Source organism: Hyaena hyaena, unplaced genomic scaffold, assembly GCF_003009895.1.
Source record: "Hyaena hyaena isolate Hyena2069 unplaced genomic scaffold, ASM300989v1 scaffold_156, whole genome shotgun sequence".
In the NCBI taxonomy this organism is placed as follows: Eukaryota; Metazoa; Chordata; class Mammalia; order Carnivora; family Hyaenidae; genus Hyaena; species Hyaena hyaena.
Window position 1 is genome coordinate 1,581,098 of NW_024080788.1, and position 18,930 is coordinate 1,600,027.

An 18,930-nucleotide genomic window follows, 5' to 3' on the forward strand; every position below is an offset into this window, starting at 1 on the left:
TGATGAAGAACTTACCAACTCAACACCCAAAAAACCCCAAATAAGCCTGTTAAGAAATGAGCAGAAGACATGAATAGACATTTTTTTCAAAGAAGACATCCAGATGGCTAAAAGGCAGGTGAGAAGATGCTCAACATCACTCATCATCAGGGAAATACAAATCAAAACTAAAATGAGATATCACCTCACATCTGTCAGAATAGATAAAATTAACAACACAGGAAACAACAGATGATGGCATAGATGAGGAGAAAGGGGAACCTTTCTACACTGTTGGTGGGAATACAAAATTGTGCAGCCACTATGGAAAATAGTAATGGAGGTTCCCCAAAAAGCTAAAAATAGAACTACCCTATGATCCAGCAGTTATGCTACTATTTACCCAATGTATACAAAAATACTGATCTGAAGAGATATATGCACCCTGAGTTTATAGCAGCATTATCAACAATAGCCAAATTATGAAAAAAAAAGCTCTGTTTTTTTATGGAAAGGGCCCAAGTGTCCACCCACTGATAAATGGATAAAGAAAATATATATACACAATAGAATATTACTCAGCCATAAAAAAGAATGAAATCTTGCCATTTACAATGACACAGATGGAGCTAGAGTGTATCAAGCTAAGTGAAATATGTCAGTCAGAGAAAGACAAATACCCTATGATTTCATTCATATGTGGAATTTAAGAAACAAAACAGATGAACACAGTGGGAAAAAGAGAGGCAAACCATAAAACAGACCCTTAACTATAGAGAACAAACAGGTTTGCTGGGGCAGGGGGGTGTGCTTGGAGGGATGCGTTAAATAGGTGATGGGGGTTAAGGAGGGCACTTGTGATGAAACTGGGTGTTATATGTAAGTGATGAATCACTAAATTCTCCTGAAATTAATATTACACTACATGTTAAGTAACTGTAATTTAAATAAAAACGTTAACCTACAAACAAAAAAAGTAAGCAGAGTAAAAAGGCAAGCTTAGAAAAACAATTGACTCTAGAACAGTCGAGTAGTATTTTCCAAATTTCCAGCCTAAAGAAAATGAAGATAAAATAAAGACTTTTTCAGACAATTAAACACTGGCAGAATTCATCACCAGAAGATCTGCACTAAAGGAAATACTAGGATTTCAGGTAGAAAAACATCCCAGATGAAAGCTTAAAGGTGCAGGAGGAAATGACAAGCACCAAAAGGGAAATCTGAATATTGACAGTATGAAACAATAATATTATATAAGCATAGAAACAAAAAATATATGCTTTAAAGTTATGTAAGACAACAGTAGTATATATTTTTAGTGAAGAAGTGAATGAGATCAAAACCTTTCATTATCTGAAAGGAAATAAAATACTCTTTTATGTTAAACTTATGTAAGTTAAAGATGATTGTTGCAACCTCTGGTATAACCACTTTAGGAACATTAAAATACTGTAAAACTACCAAATTAATGAGAGTGGGAGCAGAATTTTAAAAATCAATCTGAAATAAGAATGGAAATAGAAAAATAGGAACGTAAACAGTTCTACAATACCAACCCAATAGCTACAAGTACTTTCAACTTTCAGATACTGATCCCATTTCCCACTAAAGGCACAAAAACGTCTCAGAGAAATGTCCAGTCCAAGGAAACACTGAAGATTCGCTTTGTCACTACAAATAAGAGAGTTATCAAAGACCATTGGGATCATGTCAAATTATCTCAAAAGCCAACTCCAACTGATTCTCACCAGTTTAAGATTGTAAAATTTAATAATGAATGACAATAATAAAAGCAAACATATTTAATCCATGTATTTAAAACCATATAATTAAGACATCTTCCAACAGACTCAGAGATTGACTTTTGAGGACACAAGGGCACCAACTCATTATAAATGATGACAAATATAGGGAAAGAATCCTACAGTTCTTCTAATTTTCCTATAGAACCATACTGCAAGTAACCAAGTGGTTGGCAAAGAGAAGTTCTGACATAAGTATTTTAAGTAAGCAAAAAAAAATGATAGAAGAATTCATCATTTACAATCCCTAATGAATTAATGGATCTGTGAACCAACCATCAGTAGTGCTTAGCATCACCTAAAAAAGACACTCGGATATCATGTACTTCCTTATGGGAGTTTACAGCAATCTCAGAAAAGCTGTCTTACAAAAAAGAAAAAGAAATCAAACTTGAATGTGACCAAGCTCCTAGATATTACTATCAGTTTAAAAGAGACAGAGGACCACAAGCCAAACAACCTAGTTTCTTTAGCAATAAAATTGTAAGGAAAAAACAATTAGATACAGTAGGAACCTAAATTAAAAACTTAAGAGTCATATTAACTAATCGTAATTATATTCTTTGGATCTAAATTCCAATGAAAGAAATGTAAAAAATATATAGGCTAGTTGTAGAAATATGAACACAAAAATATTTGATAATGTTAAGGGATTATTGTTGATTTGTTTGGGTTTAATGACGGACTTATAGGTATATTTTTAAAGGAAAGTCTGTATTTTGGAGATTGTAGTGAAATATTTATAAATAAAATCATCTGATGCTTAGGATTTACCTCAAAATAATCTGATGAGGGTGGGGAAGTGGGAAGAAGTTTAGAAGAAACAAAAATTTGCATGACAAATTTTCAAGCTATCTGATGTGTCAGTGGGGACACGGGGAGCATTCTATCTTAGTGTGTATAATGACAAATCTAACTCCATATTTTGATGTTTGACTGCTTGATGGTGACACTTTTAAGTGTCACCTTCCCCCTTCCCATTGTGCCCCACATCTGCACTAGTTGAGAAGAAGGTCCTGTGTTTCCTCCTTTTGGCACTTGCAGGAGATTCAATCCTTGCAATAAAAACCCATGCCAATTTCCTTTCTTTGCTCTCTCAATGCACTTCAAACCTGCTTGAGATGCCTGTCCTCCTCTCCCACAGAGAACTCATGATCAATGCAACTGGTCAGAAGCGTGGGTGGCCAGGGAATTCCACTTACAGCCGGTGTTTGAAGTGTCTTTTTGGGTCATGGGCTCTTTAATCTGTAGAGTCTGTGCTAACTCTGGGTGGTTAGTGTCAGAATTGTACCCTAGTCCACAGCACACCAGTTGGTGTCAGAATAACTCCTCGTTCACTTCTCCCACAGAGGCATCATAATATCCAGCTTTTACTTTTCTAAATATATCTCATAGCATGACTGGGTTGTTTTCTTTATACAAGAAAATATGGAAGTTTGGATAGATCAGAAATCATAAAATTTCTGGAAAGCAAGCCATCTCTGGGGAAATAAGAGGCAGGTTCTCAGATGAGAAGAGAACACTGTGACACTGACTCAACTCAAGCACGGTTACTCTTACAGATTCTTGCTTTCTCTCTGACAAGTCTAAAGCTATTTTATGCACTGAAGATTTCAATTATTGAAAGAAATTGAAGCTGAAAGAAAAAAACCACATAAATTAATACATCTGTGTAAATATATTAATTGTCTTCTATGCCAGACATAGTTCCAGACACTGGAGATCCATGTGGCTAAGGCTGAATAGTGTCTCTCTACCCCTATGCAGCTTACAGTCTAAAACAGGTTGGGAGGCGGGAGCTAAGCTCAAAAAAGTAAGCTAATTTAACATCTAAAATTGTTGTAAGTGCTTTAAAGAAAACTAAAAAAGAAAAAAAACCTGAAAGAGAATAACTAGAAATAATGACCTCAGTGATACTGAGCCAGCTATGTAAAGAGAAGAAAAGTGGGGCCAATTCATGTCAGTGTAAGTCCTATGCATTTGCATAGGTCCTCATGCTTAGAAGAGTCCATATTTATTGTAAAACTCTGCTGTCACCATCTTGAAATTCTTAATGAAATTTGAATAAGAAAGCCTGCATTTTAACTTTGCCATGCACCCTTCAAAGGGTGTAGCTGATCTGGGGAAAAACATTCAAATTTGAAAAGACACCACGTGCTAAGAATTGAGTTCAGGGAAGAGCAAGTTGTATGAGAAGAACTGAAAGAAAGCCAAGAAGGAGTAAGGAGCTGAGTGGCAGGAAGTGAGGTCAGGGGAAGACAGAAGCTTGGGCAGTGAGTCCAGCACCGCCATAAACTCAAGTGTTTCCACTGGCCCAGGGACCACTCCATTGAGAAATTCTCCTGGCAGGGTGCTTTTCAGATAACCCATCACCAAACTGGGGCTAAACCCTTGGGACAGAGGCCAACAAGAGATTACAATGTGTAGGAAGACAGCAAGCAACTCTAGGCTTCCCCTTAATGTTCTCCTATTCAAGCAGAGGGCAGCTGGATCCAGAGGTAGAGCCCAGTGGGGCCATTGCTGGGATCCAGCCTTTAGAAGCCTATCATCAGGGCTTCAAGAAGGTGTATACATCAAGTAGAGGGACGTTCAAAATGCTTAGGCAATGTTTTTCTCTATGTTCTTGTTTTAAGGTAATATTTCAAGTCTTGTATTATTTGTTGTAGAAAATCTGGCATTTCAATAGAATCTACTTTGATGTGAAGAGTAAGAGACATTTATAAAATTGTTTGACTGTTACTAAGTTACAAATAGCAAATAGCACCATCAAGTGATGAGTACCTGAAATAATTTGTAAGTTTCAAATGTTTTCTACTGTTTCTTTGGCAGGACATTCTAGGCCTTTTTACTGTGTTAGATAGAAGCAGCTTTTTTTTTTTTTTTTATTTCTCTAAAACTTTGAGGTCACCAGTTACCCAGGAGAGAGAGGTTTAACAGGGCTATCTTAGAATTGGTAGGAGAAGTGAAATTGCTGCCAGTTATTCTTTTTCCCACATGGAAATCCAAAAAAAGACCAAAATACCTTTGGAAAGAAAGCACAGGGCAGTAGATAGATCATGTTGGAATCACCTCCCTTATGAATAAGGGCCCCTACGTCAATGGTCCTCCTGAGGTCTCTACACAGATAAGGGGGATAAGATGGATACAGTTATTGATGGCACAAGATGGTGGTAGGTTGCTTATCTTATATACCCTCAGTATCTACCACATCTCTATGGATTGCTTAGGAGGTGATTCTCTACTCATCTGAAGAATGGAATTTATTATTAAGATTAATAAAAATGATATCTGCTACTATTGAACGCCTACTGTATGCCACATGCTTTACTAATGGCACATAAGTATATGTGTGCTACACATACTTCACTATGCTGCATAAGAATGTGTGCCACATTCTCATACTTAATTCTCACAGTGAATTAAGTACATAGTTATCACACTTCTACCGTTAACTAAAAGCGAAACTTGGAGAGGTCAGGTCAGTTACCTAGGAACTGAGGTCTTAACGCCAGTGAATAGCAGCCTTTTTGTACTTAAGTCTTCCTGGTATCAAAGTCCATCCTCTCAATGATTACCCCATTCCTTGCCAAGGTGGCTACTTCTCCCACTTGCCAGAGAACTGGAGTGGGCCTGGGGCAAGCAGTCAGCATTTTGTCATCTTCAGACTGAGTGGTTTCTGATTGGCCCAGTGCTTACAGGAAGCAGATGGAGCAGACACCAGGATCCTGCTGAGCTTAAAAGAGACAATCAAACCCTGCTCCTTCCATTTTTACATGACATTTTGTTACTTTGAAATGTTATTAAAACCAGGGTGCTCAAAGGCAAAGATTAGTATATTCTTATTCAATGGGTATATGCATTTAAAACCTAGATTAGTTGTATTATATTTAAAACATACTGGCCAGTTCTACACAATGGGTTTTAGTTTTAAATACCAGATGGCTACAGATACCCAGCCAGATTCTCTCAGGATATACAGGATTTCTTGGCAGAGAACTGGACATTTGGGGAGGTCTATTAACTCTTCCTGACCACTGGAATTGTAGCTGATACTTTTTAATATATTGACCCTCAAAAAGATTCTCTAGTGTTAAAGACAGACTCATTCAGAGAATTCCAAAAGACCCAAATGAATAAGAAAACTCCAGGCATAATTAAAGTTAAGAAGTCAGTTACTTACCATGAAACTAAAATGGTGCATTAAATGAAGACAAGAAATGGTGTCTCTGAACTGCGCTTATGTGTGATTACAGAGATGAATGAAAATAGCAATCTAACCACATTGACGTCCTTTCTAACTCCTGACTTTGAGGAACTTTTTCCAGCCTCTGTACTTTTGCATTTGTGTTCCCTGTGTCTGGAAGGTTGTCCTCATCCAACAATATAACGTGATTGTCTTTTTCTCATCCCCCAGTCTTAGCTCAGATGTTATGTTCTAAGAGAGAACTTCCATAAGTTTCTCCTCAGGTACTCTCTACCTTTTGGCCCAGTTTTTCTCACAGTGTGACATGTGTTGTTTGTTATTTATTACCTGCTCCTTCTTTGGAATACAATCTCCATGAAGACAGGTGGTAGTATTTGGTTCAGTGTTGTGTCCTCAGCTCCTAGTCCATAATGACGGGCGCATTTAAAGAATCAATAAATATTTGTTAAAAGAATGAATGAATGACTTGATACCCCTTGATGTTTGACAAAACTTTAAAAGTATCAAATCTCTTTAGAAAAAATCTCTAAGTTTTGTCCATACATTTGATTTTCATCTTAATAATTGTGAATGTTTCCGAAATTTCCAATATTTCAAAAACAGAAGTTGACCTCACATGTTATGATACCTTTCAAATAACAAGTAAATATGTGGGGCTATAGATATTTTCCTTTCGTTGAGGGAAAAAATGAAAGTACAGTGTTAGATGGTGATTCAGGGCAGAGTCAGCCTTGAAGCAATAAAGGCAAAAGCTGGCCTTCACGTTTGCCTGAGAGAGGCGAGTATGGACAGAAAGAACAGAAACAAATCTGATCTGTTGAGAATTCATATTTAAGGGCTCTTGACTGAATTGATGATAGCAGAGATGAAAAAAAAACCCCACCATGGAATGGAGAGTAATATTGTAGTTTTTATTTGCTCTAGGTTTGAAAATTCTTTGTTGTCCAACTATTTCTGGAGATATATGCTGGGTTACATTTTACAAGACTGTGCTAGATTGTTAAAAAAGAGGAACATAAATCCAACATTCGGGTATAATTAGAATAAAACAAAATGATGGCACAGGTCTTTCAAAGGATTTGGAGAGAAACTAAATTGGAGAGGACTTGATGGAAAGCCTGAAACTTTGTACTAATCTGGGTAAAAAGCACATTTGATGATATTAAGAATCACCAACTTAAAAAGGAGGAGGGCACTAGATTGAGGAAGGAAAAAAAATTATGTGGCCTTGATAATACTAACTGCTGGATGTCTTTATTTTGAGTCTTTTCTCACAGATGGAGTGGTACTAATAGCATATAAAAATATTATGATAGATGGAAAAACCAAGTTTTTAATTATCCCAAATTTATCTCATTTGTTCTTATGCTCTAAATGAAAAACAAAACTCTCATTTTAAATTAATAAGCCTGTGCAAGCCTAAGAATTTGGCAGCTACATCTATCTTCATATGGATATTAGCCCAGTTTTTTAGAAATAGGTGCCTGCTTGATTATTACTCATTTTCCCTTTGATCTTCAAAGTGCTTCTTTGTAAACACACTTTGGGAAATACTGCCCCAAACTGATACCTCCTGGCCTAACGTGGTTCAGGTTTTCCATTCTCCATGCCTTCACTCACACTGTTTCTCCCACCTGGGGGGTCCTCACCACTTCAGTATCCAATCTTCTAGTGCCCAACAGTACTTCTTCCTTCATGAAGTCTTTCCAGTCCCTTAAGACCACAGCAACTTTCTCCTTCATGGGGCCAAAGCACCTACTCTTCTCCTCCTTCATCTGACTTTGATAGCAGACTGCACTGCTTTACTGTCAGCGTTCTTGTCTGGGGTTATTATTACCTTTTCATTGCCCTATATCATGTATGCTTCTATATCCTTAAGCACATTTTTATGATTAGACACATATTGAGCAGTGAAAGCATGATGCATGTAGTAAACGCAGTCAAAAGAAGGAGCAAGCAATGATATTGCATTCTATTTTGGGGAGGGGGGAGCCAATCCTTAAAGAAGGAAAGGTAGGCAGGGAGTCTGAGAACTGAAATAGGAAATACCACCTGAACTCAAGTCTGTTTTAGCATCTTAGGACTCCAAAAGGATTCTAAAAATGGTCCAAGAAACAGAGAGGGCAAGGATGGTAAGTAAAGGGAGATTGCTTTAATCATATAGAAGAGTGGAAAAGTTAATAAAGTCAAATTACTTTGTCTGTCCTCCCAACTACTTGGGTTATTGAGTTTGTAGCTCTGTTGGCCTCTTCCCTTTCCTGGAACATTTTCTTCTTCATTGGCGCTTCAATCAGGGAATTTCTTTTTGCTGCTGGAAAGTGGCTGTAAAGGTCAGGTGGAAGAGGAGGCTGAATTCAAATGATGATGTGGCTTTGGCTCTGCAGGAAGAGAGTTCACTTTGGTCCCTTTGGGGAGGAGGGTACAGAGGTGTCTGGGCTTGTCCTCTCATTGCCAGTGTCCTTGAGTTCCCTTTGCATTTGAAATGGGACTTTGTTTTGCTTTTCTTTTTTTCTTTTTCCAAAGAATCAGAATCTGCTGAAAGATACAGTGTTCTGTTTCCTTTTCTGCAACTGATGCCATAGGGAAATATGGATTTTTTTTTAAACTGTCAGACTTACTGTTTTATTTACAGAATTGAATATTTACAATTATTGGAGGAACAAATCAGTAAGGGGTTAAAATTTATACATTTAGTTTTAAAATAATTTTGTTGGAGAGGAGTGAAAAGTGAAAGCTAAGACTATTTGAGCACTTACTTTATGCCAGAAATTGTGATTCATCCATCATCCATCCATCCATTCGACTTTATCAAACAGGTGGTATATTTGTTGCTTCCAAATTTGAAAGGTCAAGAAGGGTACACAGGGTGCCTCCAACCTCTTTCCTCCCACCTCAAAGTGACACAATCTTTGTGTGTCCTCAGAGAGATACTTCATGCATACTAAATTATTTTTTATTTGAAAAAAAGTCACAAATTGTGGTATATTACCTACTTTTCCTTTTGTAGCTTGGTTTTTCACTCAACAAGTTCTCCTGAAGGTCATTCCATATAAATCTACAAAGAACTTCCTCAGTTTTTTTTTTTTGTAGTTTTATAGCTTTCTATTGTATGGATGTGTATTATTTTTGTGTATTTAGATTATATCTAAATCTCTGTTGTTATATTCCTATAATAAGCACCCATGCAAGTATTGTCATTTCATAGTTGTGTGAGACTGTGTGACAGACTTGGTGAAGTAGGAGTGCTTGTTCAAAGGTGATGTCAACTTGATGAGGTCGATATTGCCATCCATCTTTCCTCAGATACTGAGGAAAAGTTTTCATTCTCACTGGATGAATGGTAGGATTTGCTATTATATTTTAAATAATCTTTTCAATGAACCCTTAAGCTCGTATTTTTTAAAGTTTATTTATTTATTTTGAGAGAAAGAGAGAGAATGAATACAAGAAGGGAAGGGGCAGAGAGAGAGACAGAGAATCCCAGGCAGGCTTGTGCTGTCCGTGCAGAGCCGAACTTGGTGCTCAATCTCAGGAACCATGAGATCATCACCTGAAACGAAATCAAGAGTCAGATGCTTAACCTGCTGAGCCACCAAGGTGGCCCCCATAAGGCTAGTAGTATTATCCCATTTTACAGGTGAAGAAATAGAGGTTCCAAAGAATAAATGTACTTGATAAAGATGACACAGTTAATAACAAACATAGTCATGTTTAAACCCAAGCTTGTCAGGTTATAAATCTACCTTCTTTTTGTCTCACTATGCTCTTTTTATCTTTTTATTTGTGTTGAATTATAAACAATAAATTTCTTTATAAATATTTATTAAATTCATGTATTTGTAGTAAGAATACTTATAACAGTATTCAACTTCAGTATACCACTTAACTTTTCAAAATGCTTTCATATTTGTAATTATATTTCATAGACTCAGGGAGATAGGTTATATATGTGGACATTTTGACACTGATAAATTTTTTAAAAACACACAGAATATTTAATTACTTGCATAAGTTCACACAGTGAGCTAGGTTGTAGAACTGGGTCTACAAACCTGTCTTTTGACTTTTTAGCACTATGTTAGACACAAGATATATCAGGGGCTGACCCCCCAGTAGCAGGAAATAGGTAAGAAACAAAAAAGTGTACCCATTGCTCTTCTCAGTAGACAGTGATGATTTGGGGCTTTTGAACTTTGGGAAGCACATGTGAATTTATGATGCTCTTCAATTAAGGATTTTTTTTAAAAACGTAGGTTCATATAGTTTTTTTTTCCCTCTGAAAAATGGTGACAGACTCTTAAACATGGCATGGCAGGGGTGAGAGGCTATGGTTACAAGTGTAAGATATGAGAAACAGTCAAGTTCTAGAGACCATCAAGACTATAAGCTCCTTAAAGCAGAAATTGGTTGTTCCTTTTAAAAATGAGTATTTGATACAGCAAAAGAATATAAGTAAAGCTTGTGTGTGTGTGTGTGTGTGTGTGTGTGTGTGTGTGTGTATGTATATGTATGTATAATGCATAAGAGAATGACACCTGAGGACCCACCACCTAATCCAGACCTCCAACACACCCATACCATTGGGACTACCTGTATATTTCTCATCCTTCCCATCTCTCTATCTCCCCAAGAGGCAGTACTATTCTGAATTTTGTGGGTTTTAAGATCCATTGAATCACATGTATATGTGTATTCCTAAACAATACATGATTTAGCTTTGGAAGGAGTTTCATAATTCCTAAGACATTGTATAAAATTAACAAACACCTGTTGAAAGAATGGAGTAAAGGCAAACATGGAAGCTCAATCCATTCTCTATCACCAACCATTGAAATTATCAAAGACGTGGTACATCACTAAAACCTTTTGTCCGAACAGTGTTTTTTGACATTTTTATGTATATTTCTGTCAATCGTAATAAAAGGATCTCCAATTGTTAATCATAAAGAGTAGGAGGGCTCTTCAGACCAGTGCAAGACCAGCTCTTTTTCATGCTTTGTAGGCATGAAGACGGATGTTGTTTAGGATTGTGACCTCTTAGCAGATCCCAGGACTTAGTAAAAATAAAAGGACTTTATGTTTTATGTGAGTACCAAAACTTCTATCTTGTGAAAAAATGAAATATTTAAGTCGATCAAATATCGCAAACACTTACTACATTTTTCAAATAAAATGGCTAGATGTCCTGTAAACACACTAAATACATCAAATGCAATATGCTTCAGAAAGAATTAGAGTTCAGAAACGGCCAAAATCTGTAATGGGTATCAGTTCATTGGCAAGTGTGGCTAATTTTATCCCATTGTCATGGTGGAATCCTAGGGTGACAGGCTAATCAACGAATGCACTTTCACTGGGTTTTATCAAGAGCTGAAATGACTGTGTTTATTTCAAGGTCTTGGTTTAAAATGCAAACTCATCAACCAGCAGCTCTGTAATTAAGTCCTCAAGAAGTAGCAAAGTTCTTTTTAAAAAATGGTGTTCGCACAGCTTGTTCCAGCAAGTTCGGAACAAGCAAGATGAGTTACACATTCAAAGCTAAAAACAAAACATTCTAAGGTTTTCCAGGCAATTTAGAGCTTCAAGGGTATTAATCCTATGCAGATATTTGTCTTGTGCCGTTTAAGTGGATATAGGATAAACGTATTTGAGGTGTGGTTCTCAGGTAAAATCTTGAGGTGAAAATCAAAGAGAAAGGTAAATACAAAGCCACAATGAGATAACAATAGCAACATTTAACATTGAGCAATTGCTTTGTGTCTGGCATTATTCTAAATAGTTTATATATTATCTCATTTCATCCTCAAGCAGATAGTATTATTAGTTTCATTTACAGATAAACAGGAATGAAAAAATTAAGTAATGTTCCCTAAGTCCACGGGTGGTAAATGATAGTCAGGATTTGAACTGTGGTCACGATTAACTTTCTACTGCTGCCATTCACAAATTGTCAGAAATTTAGCAGCTTAAATGACACAAGTTTATTACCTTATATTTCTAGAGGTCACGAGTCTGATGAAGGTCTCAGTGGACTCAAATGAAGGTATCAGAGGGGCTGAGTTCCTTTCTGGAGGCTCTAGGAGAGAATGTTTCCAGTATCTTCTCCAGCTTCTAGAGGCTTCCTGTCTTCCTTGGCTCCTGGCCATCCTTCTCCAACTTCAAAGATGGTAAAGGTAAATTGAGTCCTCACACTGCATCATTCTTCCTTGCTCCTTTGTCTCTCTCAGATACTTTAAGCACTTTGTGATAACACTGCGTCCCTGCATAAACCGGGATACTCTCCCCATTTTAAGGCCAGCCGATGAGCCATCTCAGTTCTATCTGCAACTTTAATTTCCCCTTGCTACGTAAGATAAGATCGTCACAGTTTCGAGCATTAAGATGCAGACTTTTGTTGTGATGTATGTCTGTGTATATGCATGTACTTTTCTGTATATCACAGTCTGATTCCCTAGAGCATGCTCTTAACAATTTCACCCTACTAGTAGAATGAGAAAGTGTTGGCATTTATTACTTTTGGAAAGCGGATTTGCAGATTTTTAGTTACGTACAGTCCAATGGGATATATCTTCAGGGAAAAAATAGTTTGAAAGATTTAACTTGTTTATTTTACCTCAAAGTTACTTTATTTAGAAATTTTGACTTATTAAAAAAAGAGAAAGAAATGTTAATTTATTGTAGGCATCTAAGTATTAACTGTTTTCTTTTTTTAAAAATTTTAAGTGTTTATTTATTTTGAGAAAGAGAGCAAGTGGGAGAGGAGCAGAGAGAGAGGGAGAGAGGGAAAGAGAATCCCAAGCAGGCTTTGCGCTGTCAGCATAGAGCCTGACACGGGGCTCAGTCTCACAGACTGTAAGACCATGACCTGAACTGAAATCAAGAGTCAGATGCTTAACCTACTGAGCTACCCGGGTGACCCAAGTTTTTCCCAAGTATAATCCATTAAGTAGAGGGATGAAGCCCTCACCACTGAATAGCGGAGGCTGGGGCAGGCAAGTTCTGTGAGGGAGGGGCCTGGTTGTCCACCTCAGCAAGAGCAACCCTGCACAGCTGGATAACAGAGGCTCCAATCGTGCACCTTCCCCTGGTGTGGACGAGTCCCCTCCCTTTGTCTTCCCTGGGACTTGCACCCAGCCTGCACAGTGCATTTCACCCCACAGACTGGTCCTCTTCCTGACTCTGCTACTACTTGCCACAGACCCATCTTTCCTTACCGGTCTTGGCAAGTAGATTCAGTTTAAATAATAGACCTCCCACCCCACTCCTGTATGCATTATGTTTTCCAATAAACCCTTTTAGGTCCTTCAACTGGTTTAGCTTACTACCTGGCTGAGCATTGAATGTGGATGTGACACGTACAGACTCTTTTTAAAAAGATGGAACTAAAAAAGGAGATAGGCTTCTCACTTGAAGCTATAATGAAAGGAATTGGGATCAGCCTGGGTGTGTGTACCACCTGAAGAAAGGAGCCAATGGAGAATGACAGTGACAGAGTATGCAGAAAGACTGAAACTTAGAGATGCAGGAAGAGCTTAAATCAGGAGGGTAATTCTAAGAAAGACCAGAAGATTGATGTGGCTGCAGATCTGGTAGGGGAGATTAGGTTTGAAAATAGGGAAAATATGCTGGAGGGACCAGAATTTCATTGAAATAGAGGAGAACATCATCTGCAGAGAGGTATAGGTGAAGGAAAGGAGGAAGAAGTTGACTAATGGCAAACGAAAATTATTTTTGTTTCAGTTAGTTATTGCTTGGTAACAAACCACCCAAAACTTAGTGGCTTACAAAACAGCCATTTACTATTTATGATTCTGCAATCTTGGCTAGGCTTTTGTGGGGAGTTCTTCTTCCCGTGGTGTCAGCTGCATTTTCCAGGATGGTTTCTGCAGGTGTCTGGTGTCTCAGCTGGGATGCCTGGAACAGCCTGGGCTTCCTCACAGCATAACAGTCTCAGGACAGTCAGGCTTCCTCCATGGTGGCTGGCCACCCAGAGAGGGGAAGCAAGAAGCTGCTGAGAGGGCACCCTCAGAACTGGCACAGAGTCACTTCCATCTGGCTCTAGGGGTCAAAGCAAGGGATGAAGCCAGGCCAGATTTAAGGAGAAGGCAAATAGATGGCGCCTGTTGAAGTAATGCACAGTGTGCACACACAGGGAGGAAAGGAACGGAAAGCAGTCACCTCTGAAGTCTCTTCCCTACAATTTCTGACAGTTTGAAGACTCATCTGAGGTTGCAGACTGTAGCAGTTTCCTACTGCCACTGGGACTTATGACTACTAACTTAGTTGGCTTAGCATAACACAATGTATATTTATTTTGAAATAAGGTATTCATTTCTGATCACAGAATACAAGAAAGCAGCAGGGGCAGTGCCTGTAACCTGGGCTGCACATCTCCCCAGTGTGCAACTATGAATGGCTTTGTGCAAGCCCAGGCTCACACTGCCCCACTAGCACTCTGACGCTAATGGCTGCAGGGTATAGTATGTGACACGCAGCAAGTTTAAGCAGATGCCTTATTCACGATGCCTTGTTCCAATTAGTTTTGCAGCTCACTTGTGCAAATATCAAAATAAATATTTAACTGGTTGTCCTCACTGTCAACTTTTTAAAATTCTCTAGGCACTAGTAAATCACAGACAAATTTTGTTTCACAACTGTTAGAGCTGTTTAAAGTGTATTTTTGGAAGACAGTTCTTTTTACTTTTTTGTTTTTTTATGTCTATTTATTTTTGAAATAGAGACAGAGTGAAAGCAGGGGAGGGGCAGAGAGAGAGAGGGAGACACAGAATCTGAAGCAGGCTCCAGGCTCTGAGCTGCCAGCACAGAGCCCAATGTGGGACTCGAACTCATGAGCTGTGAGATCATGACCTCAGTCAAAGTCAGACACTTAACCGACTGAGCCACCCAGGTGCCCCAGAAGATAATTCTTTTTAAAATAAGAATGGTGAGCAAAGCCTCTTCTGTGCCTTTGCTTTCTAGGCCCCAAGCCATCTTGTACCTGGATGGCTGCCCTTGGTTCCCCCGACATCCAGGGAAGTGACAGGGATAGGCCAAGCCAGGCCAAGCATGGGAAATAAAGTCTTTATTGTTCTCAGCCTGGGGGGGGGGGGGGGGGCTCCATGAGTCTTGATAAATACCTCTGTGTGTTTATCAATTTTCTTTTCAATGTTTTTTTTTAAGTTTATTTGTGTATTTTGAGAGAGCATGTGAGAGCAGGGGAGGAATACAAATAGAGAGAGAGAGAGAGAGAGAGAGAGAGAGAGAGAGAGAGAATTCCAAGCTGGGTCTGAGCTGTTAGCTAGCATACAGCCTGACTCGGGACTAAAACTCACAAACTGTGAGGTCACAACCTGAGGTGAAATCAAAAGTTGGGTGCTTAACTGACTGAGCTACCCAGGCGTTCCTTCTGTGTGTTTTGGTTTTTGTTCTTTATTTTTTGTTTTTTGGGTTTTTTGATCCTGTTTCTATAGGCTGTTAGCTGTTGTGTTTTTTTTTGTTTTTCTTCTCCCAGTCATGAATCTTGATTTCTCCTTCCTCTACCACTATGGCTGTCACCACCTGGTACACCTGGGCAACTTCGTGGCAGCATACAGGTAGGCACACTCTCACATAGGCTTCAGAAATTCTGTAGAAATTACCAGAAATGTTGGTGCCCTTTTAGTGCAAAAATACCACCTTCCAGCCCAACAGTGCCTCCTTGGTTATGATGTCTGCCAGGAGTCTGCACCCCCAATCATTGCTGGCAGCTGCCTGGGAAAGCCACATATTTATTGTCTTACAGTTCTGCTGTCAGAAATCTAAAACGAGTCTTGTGGGACTGGAGTCAAGGTTTCTGCAGAGCTGTGTTTCTTATGGAGGCTCCAGGGGAGAATTTCTAGCTTCTAGAAGACACGTGCATTGTTTGACTTCATGCCTCTTCAAGCTCATCATTCTATCACTCTACCTCTGCTGTTCATATTTTTGCCTTTGATCCCAACCTTTGGGTTCACTTAGATAATCCAGGATAAACTCCCACTATCAGGATCTTTAATTTAATCATATATGCCAAGTTCCTTTTTCCACCTAAGGTCACGTATTCTCAGATCTGAGGGAAGGGCCATGAGCATCTTTGCTGGAGGCCATTATTTTGTCTATAGAAACTTTACATATGTAATACTGCCAGTAGATAAAGTTTTAAGGTTTGTCCAATAGTACTCAACTTCATAGCAACGGTAGGGAAAGTAAGTTGTTGAACTGATACTTTGAGGGATTGGAGGGTAGGATTAGGGTATAAGGACAAGAAGATAAGTGAATGAAAGAAGCTGGTAGATATTTTTGTTTTGATTGATCACAGGGCCTGGTAGGGAGGGAAGGAAACCCATTGGGGTTTTGGTAGCTTGAGAGGAATGAGATTTTTCTTCAACTTCTTAACTCTGTTTCCTTTTGGATATGGCTTTTACGTTTCATTCGCTTCCTCTTTGAAGGAATTTCTAAAAGGATGCAGCAAGAGGACTTTGAATTCCATTATACAGTCTTTGCCATTTGTTGATAACATCCAAAAATTGTATTCAGGTGACAGTGGCCAGCGTGTGAACTCGTGGGTAATTTCTGTGGCAGATCATGTAGGATGAGGGACTGTGTACAGAGGTACTAGCTTGTCTACTGGCACAGACCGCACTGCGTCCCAAGAACACTAGGGGGCATCACACAGGGGAACAAACCCAAGTTCTGATGCTGGACATAGATTCTCAATTTTTTTCCTGAATGAATAAAATTGTTATCACTCTTATGAAGAAATCCAGTGAAACTAGATCACTTTGACACATGTTTTCTGAATTGTAAAAAAACCACTGTGCTGCCATTTTCTCATACCTCTTGACCAAGGTGGCTTTTTTTAATGTGTATTTTATTTGAGAGACAGAGAGACAGAGAGAGATAGAATGGGGGAGGGGGAGGGACAAAAGTGGGGAAGAGGATCTGAAGCGGATTCTGTGCCGACAGCAGAACCCCACGTGGGGTTCAAACTCATAAGCCCTGAGATCATGAGCTGAGCCACCGAGGCACACCAACTAAAATGGCTTTAAAGTACCCTTTAGCCTGACTAACTTTATACAGGGGTCTTCCTGGCCCTAAGTCTGACCTCCCTTTTCCTAGAGCATTTTTTAGAAAATGTTAAAAAAACATTTAGAAACTGTTAGAAAACCTGTTATTGTATATCCTTTATTCTGCTCCTTTGAGATGTAAATCTTTTTTTTAATGTTTATTTAGTTTTGAGAGAGAGTCAGAGACAGAAAGAGAGAGACAGACAGACAGACAGAGTGGAAATGGAGGAGGAGCAGAGAGAGAGGGAGATGCAGAATCTTAAGCGGGTTCCAGGCTCTGAGCTGTCAACACGCAGCCCGACATGGGACTGAAACTCATGAGCCACGAGATCATGACCTGAACCAAAGCCAGATACTTAACCGACTGAGTCACCCAGGCTCCCTGAGATGTAAAATTTTCAAACAGTCAACCTCTTGCCAATTTTGCCACCTAGAAATGTCTTTCTCATGGACCCGAAAGCCACTCTTTGAAATACAATTATTTAAGGAGATAGCGCTCCTGTCTTCCAGTCTCTTGGAAAGGGAGGAGCCTCACTTTCCTCTGCCTCCTCGCCCCAAGTAGTAAAACCACTTTGGTCATGAAGATATGAGAAAGCTTAATTTTCCTATGCATGAGGCCAATTAGCAAACATAGGTGGCCTATGATCTGCCATGCTATCTCTTAAGTAATTCTCTCCAGCCCTTTTCTCTGTGGGGCAGGTATCTCGACTTGGCCTGTGCTTTCTCTCCTATTGCTGGCAGTAGTATCTGAATAAAACAACTCTGCTCGTGTGGTCCAGTTTTTCTTTCACAATCTCCAGGCAAGTCAATTCAACAACTATATGAGAAGAGAGTATGAAGAGCACAGGTGGTTGGATTCATTGTAAGTAATGACGTTATAAAGAGCTATGATTGCTAATCGCTGTTGTCATTGTTTTCAACACCACCCCTTCCAATGTACTTTCACAATCACCAACCCATTGTAATCTTCAGAGCAACAGCAGGAAGTAGGTAGGACTTCATGATAATGAAGTATAATGATAATCTTATCATCTCCATTTTACAGATGGGGATCAAAAGGGACCAAGTTTAAGGGACTCATTCTTCCAACTGGAAAGAAGCAGAGAAGAGATTTTAATTTAAATCTTCCAGCTTCAAAAGTCATCACTATTTCTCCCATGTGATACATGCTCCATCTTGACTAGCACCAGGACTTCAGACAATAAGATATGAAGCCATAAATTGGAAAGGTCCTGGAGTCAGAACTGCTATTCAAAAGCAATAGCTGTAAGAAAAAAAGGGAGAAGAGTGCCAAACATTAAATTGTACCATGTTTCTTCCTGGCAACTCTGTTCCACTGATTGTCTGAAATGACTCCAGGAATCATATCATATTTCCTAATAAGTGGCTAAAGTTGAAATTATTGCAGATTTTACGTAAAGCATTGCCCCAGATGGTAGGAGGAATGCACATGTTCTCTTTCAATTGTATTTGTCCATTTAAGTTGTCTGGAAGGAATGCCCATTTTTATAGAAACTAACTGCTGTATTAGATTTAATACACTGAACAATTTTTCTACTTGGTTACCAGTCCCGAAAGGTGGGGATTTACCAAGGCTCTTCTTCCCTTTGGGTTTGCATAGATTGCAAAGTGTTTTTCAGTCTTCACCGCTGATTAATAGATTAACAGATATTTTGGTGCCAATGGATGAATGTCTGAAATGCAAGTTTTTAGCAGTTAGTCTGGACTCCAGATTCTCTGCCATGAAGTGTCTCAGGAATATACATATAAAAATTTAAAAATCCTTTTGCTATTTCTCAGGAATGATTATTTACTGAATTGACTCAAATCCAGTACACCTTGACCAAGTTGATAAACTTCTCAA